The sequence below is a fragment of the Meleagris gallopavo genome, chromosome 6 (genome assembly GCF_000146605.3).
Source record: "Meleagris gallopavo isolate NT-WF06-2002-E0010 breed Aviagen turkey brand Nicholas breeding stock chromosome 6, Turkey_5.1, whole genome shotgun sequence".
Taxonomy (NCBI): Eukaryota; Metazoa; Chordata; class Aves; order Galliformes; family Phasianidae; genus Meleagris; species Meleagris gallopavo.
In genome coordinates, this window is record NC_015016.2 from 25784494 (window position 1) to 25789823 (window position 5330).

General features: G+C 39.9%; 1 long non-coding RNA gene across 1 annotated transcript; it reads right to left on the reverse strand.

The window, feature by feature from the left end:
* Window positions 1-1101: 1101 nt before the first annotated feature.
* Window positions 1102-5324, reverse strand: LOC109368206. The gene is made up of 4 exons (XR_004160119.1): window positions 5094-5324; window positions 3837-3934; window positions 1830-1927; window positions 1102-1644 (listed from the first exon to the last, which is right to left on the reverse strand). It is a non-coding gene; the product is annotated as an uncharacterized LOC109368206 (long non-coding RNA).
* Window positions 5325-5330: the final 6 nt, after the last annotated feature.

Sequence of the window (5330 nt, forward strand, 5' to 3'; positions counted from 1 at the left end):
ACTCATACAAACATTTGCTGTAACAAGCCCTCCCCTTCTGTTTCCGGCATGTTGTTCTCATGGTTCGACAGTCTGTGTGTGGTCAGAGTTCAATGTTGAAATTTATTTTAAAGCGATGGATTTTTGTCTTGTGCTTCACTTCTTTAACACTTTTTGGTGCTCTCTTTTCCTTTCTTGAGAAGGATGTATTAGGAAATGCCATAAGAATATGTTCCAACCATTTTAATAAATGAGAGATCAGTGTTACATACTGACAAACAGAACTGTATCATTTGGGATTCAGTATCTCTTTGTGGCAATAAGCAGATTCTCTGATAATATGGAAAGTTAAACTCATCCTTTTCCATTTGCCAAAGAAAATTCCTTTTTTTGTTGTCCCTAATAGCAGGTTCTCTGTGATAAAGCAACGAAGAATACAAGGAGGGACCAGTGCAGGGAATTAAAATCAACCGTTAAGATTGCAGGTATGACTGAATTATTATAGGGAAGGTATTGTTGCCATCCTTAGGGCCTAGATAGTTCTTCTTGCAAAGAAGATAAAGCTTTAAACAACAAAATATTTAGGAGGTCTGGCAGAAGGATGCTAAAACCACACGTAAAGGAATACAGAAGCTGCTCTCACATAGCAGCCATCTTGTTCCACCTCTTCGTAGTCATCCAATTTGTCTTAAAGTTAAGGAGTCAGAGTTGGAAAAAAAATCAGAGATGTCCCTCTGGTGTATTTCTAGGGCTGCACACCTAAAAAAATATCTATTATCAGTTCTGCAATTACTGTGAAATAGAAAAGGACTTTGGAAGGGTCATGCATCTATAAAACCGACAAAAATGTTCTCTCTGGAGAAATAGTTATTTGCCCCCTGGTGGTGAATTAATTTTTAAAAATATTAAAAGGTACTTTTAGGAAGTTTATTTGAAATTAAAAAGAGATCTTAGTTGCTTTGGCAAATACAAGTAAAAGTAAATTGTTAAACGATAATAAATGTATAAAGAATAATTAAGGACAATCCTGCTATGAACAAGCTTTGTTGATCTTTGATAGCTACTGCAGAATAGAACAAAAGGAATCAATATTCCTATCCAAGAATGGCATGAGATCTTCTGCATTTCAAAATATGCTTCTTATTTTTTTTTTTTTTAGTTTCTGGGTTTAACACAAATGCCTTGAAAACTTACTGAAATGAGAATACTGAGAATACCTGATCTCCAGCATTCTTAATTACAGGCTGGAATTATTGTATTAATGTACAATATCTTTAGATATACCACATGCTGGAGATTAGAAGTGTCATCTGTACAGTCAGAGCTCTCATTCTGGGAGACCAGTAATAACACTCCCTCAATGGAAATATTAAAAGAGACCTGTATCTTCCTCTAAAAATTGTCTTGGGGTTTTCAGCTTGAGTATGCCAAGCATCTCCATACATGAATAGGGCACCAGGATATTGTTCTTGGAAGAGTAATAGCAAAATTGACATGGAAGTCATCCACTTTCAGTTTAAGCCACAAATCATTTTGAAAGATCCTGAGAATATCTCATTTAAAAAGATGGTATAAGCTTTCTAGTCACTGATTTTGTTTGGTCTTCTAATTCTTGTGCCTCCTCAACTTCTTCCCAAGATACTGTTTCCCCAGGTTGAAGTTCTTCTGGAAAATATGTATTAAAATACAATGAGGTACTACTGCCAAGTCATACAGCAAGACATTATACATTTGTGGTGGAAAAAGGCCATTTATAATGATCCAACTTTTCATATGTTGGCTTACACTACTAGGATACACTGGCATTCGGAAGACGAAACTTTTTTTTCTGTCCCACGGTCTGTGATTACCTTGTATGATGTTAATGTGCCTTCAGGTAGCTTTTTGATTTGGAAAACATCATGATACAGAATTGCACTCTCAGGTAGGGACTGTATTGGTACAGGCACTAATGATGTAATATAAAGGGGGAGAAAGAAAAAAAAAAGAGTAATATAGTTAAAAGAGAGGGCTGAGCTACCCAGACCAGGCATTAAATAGCTATTTCCTAAATAATATTCTTTCATGTCTGATGGACTGTAATAAGAGTCAGCTTTCAGTTTTGAGCTGTGTTGCTTTTGTTTCTCTTTCCATTCCCACATTTCTTTCTCATTACTTTGACTTATGTCTGGCCTAAGGTAACAGCTGGTCCACACAAATGGCATATTCCTTACAAGTATTTCAGTGGGCAGTATTGCTACAAAGTGATCCTACTCCCCCCCTTTCTCCCACTTCCATGCTGGATGTTACCTTTCCTCATTCTCCACCCTATTCTGACTCATGTCTCTGTGGTTGCACTCCAGACTGGATCTGAGAAATGATCTGGCTTTAAAAAATACATCCTGTAAGAAGCCCACTGGCAGATTGCTGGTCTGGCAGGGCAGAGCCAGAAACACCTCAGAACAAGGTTCTGCCATCCCTCTGCTCTTGTAGAGCAGTTACTCCGCTCTTGCAGAGCCCTATCTTCCAGTGCAAGTCCTCCAGTTCTTCTGCCAGATGCAAAGGAACATTCCTGCCCCCGCTCTGCTTAGCCCACTGCTTGGGGAACAGCTTGTGTTGAGCTCTCAGAGTAGAGTTATACAAAGGTTTTATTTCCAGTGGGAAAGCCAGTTTAAGCCAGGCAGTTTCCTGCCTGCTATGCTCTCTTGTTCTGGCTCCTTCATCACAGCTCACTGTGCCCTTGATTGTGCCGATGCAGCTGTTTCTGGGCTGTGCTGTAAATTGGATCACTGAAATAAATCTGAGTTTTTGTGTGCGTGTATGTATATACATGTGTGTGAACAGCTTTTTATTTTTTTTTGAACCTGGGTCATTTCAGCCATTTGATTTATAATGTGGCCCACAAAGAGGTGAATTAGCACTGCACAGAGGTGGGAACCAGCAGCAGGGCTGGGGGAGCGTGCAGGAAACCCTTCAGCCAGCTTTGTTAGCATAGAAACTACTGGCACTGTGCAGAACCTACAGAGCACCTAAATTTAAACGGCCAGGAGAGAAAACTGGAATAGACCACAGAGCAGCCAAATTTTTGAACTGCTGGAGATAAGGTGTATCTTTAAGGGAAAAAAAAAAAAAAGGATGATAAGCTCTTTCCATGAGTTGTCTTCTGCTCATTGGAGACACCAAAACAGAAGCTGTTTGGCCATGCAGAATATGATTGTGTGAATCCTGCTGGGCTTTAAAGTATGTTGGTCTTTCAGTGGTGTTAAAAATAGTCATAATAACTGCTTCATGCCTCAGGCTTTGTATCTTGCTGTCAATTAGCATCAGAACACAAATTTATTTAAACAATGATATTCCTGTATGTTTCTTGCCTTTATGGCTTGCTAAGGAGAGCCGATATGGTGATACCTACCTGTGTGCGCCCGAAGAGAAACCTCATGGCAGAGAACACAAACACTGCACTCCCTCCACAGCTCCCAGCATTGTTAAAAAAAAGAACTGCCCAGTTGGGGAGACTGTATGCAGAATATAGTGTGCAATAACAAACCTTTCTCTGATCCTCCAGCCATTTATATGTCAGATATGTATTGGAAAAAAAACGTAATAATACCTCCCAGCATGAATAGTTTGGGACCACAATGAAAAAGTTGTATGTCATTTTCTACGTTCTTCCCTACATGTGTCAGTTCACAGTATCAAAATTTAGCTTGGCCATTGCACTTGGAAGTCTTGGCCCATGTCACTGGAAATTTCTGACATACGTTGTTTTAGGCTCTCAGGGAAGGCAACCATTGCTGAATTGGTGTATGTTTGCTTGGCATTTCAAGGCTCTCTTTGAAACCAGGAGAGAGAACTGACTTCTAATTTAACCACATTACTTTGTGTTGTGGAAGTCTGGTGTGACTTGGATTAACTGAAGTTCTGGAGAAGAGGGAAGGTCTCAGTGAGTCATCAGGATAAAACTGACCACATATGGCTGAAACAAGAAAATAGAAAAATGAGAAGAGACTGACACTAATACGGTGGTACTACAAGTATTGTACTAGATCAGCTTCACTGAGGAGGCTTAGAAGCTTATCAGGCAAAATGAAGCACCTAATGGCAGGTAGAGAATGGAGCAGAAAGGAAGGAGAGTTTAGAAAGAAAATACTAAGGGTATGGAGTATTGCTCATCTCACATTAAAAAAAAATAATCTTTAACCTCATTTAAAAAACACACCACCTTGTGCTCTCCATTTGTCGGTTTCGGAGGTACTTTGCATCTTTAAGCTTTGTGCTACACCCTCAGGGTAACTTTTTAAACAAAAGCCGGTATTTTCAATGCAATGAAGTTTGAGGCTTGAAAGCAAGAAGATAGGCAAACTACGAAGCAAAGGGAATTTAAGCTATGTTGTGGTGTGCAAAAAAAGAGCAGATGAAGAAAATAATTAAGAGGAAAGAAATCAATTTACAACAGATTCAGTTACTCCTGCAAAGGAAAACAACCAATAAATTAACTTGCCTATGACTTTCTCATGACTCTGTGATTCTCTGCAAAAGGATTTTTTTTTTGGCTCTGTGATCAATTGAAAGAAGCAATTTTTTTAAGATGGTCAGAATTAACAGTTAAGTGCTCCTTTTCGAGAAGAATGAATGAAAAAAAGAGCCTCCATCGGATGTTGGTTAAATTATTGTTTCCTGGCAGGCGGGCTTAGGTGACTCTTCAGAAAACAGAGCCAGAGGCAGAATCATGATGGTAACAGCCCAGAGGGCGTGCATATGGGATACGGAAACACTAGTTTAAATATCAATCTAATTAATATTTAAGTAGTTTATTCAAAGGGGAACGGTTTCAATAGAACACAATGTTTGAGACTGTAGGGTTGGAAAATGATAGTCATAAAATACGGTAACGGTTATGATACATACGCTAGGACATGAGCATGTATATTTTCTATGGTGCCACAGATTCAAACCCCTATTCTGAGTTAAGCAGGGTGTATTTCTAAAGCTGCCTCTCACTGTTCCCACAGAGTGCTCAGAGCAGCGCTATACCATATAAAGGTTTAAGTGGTGCCTGTCTCCTCTTGTGTGAGTTTAGACACTGGTCAGATTCGCAGTTAGGATTTCAGTAAACTGGAAGAGTATTTCCTGACCTTGATTCAAAAAACCAAGGATATTTCCAGGACGACTGAAACTGGTGCCTTTTCTCAACTGGTCATGAAGGAGGCCTGGATCTGAAGGGACTATGCGTGTTCCGAGGAGCCCGCCTGTGTGCGCGACAACGGAACAAGAGATTCAACGCGGCCAACGGCTATCGCGGAGCCACGAAGCCCTCGTCCGCAATCAGTTTAAGCAAGGAAAGCACGAGAAGCCCGGAGGGGGGAGGGGCA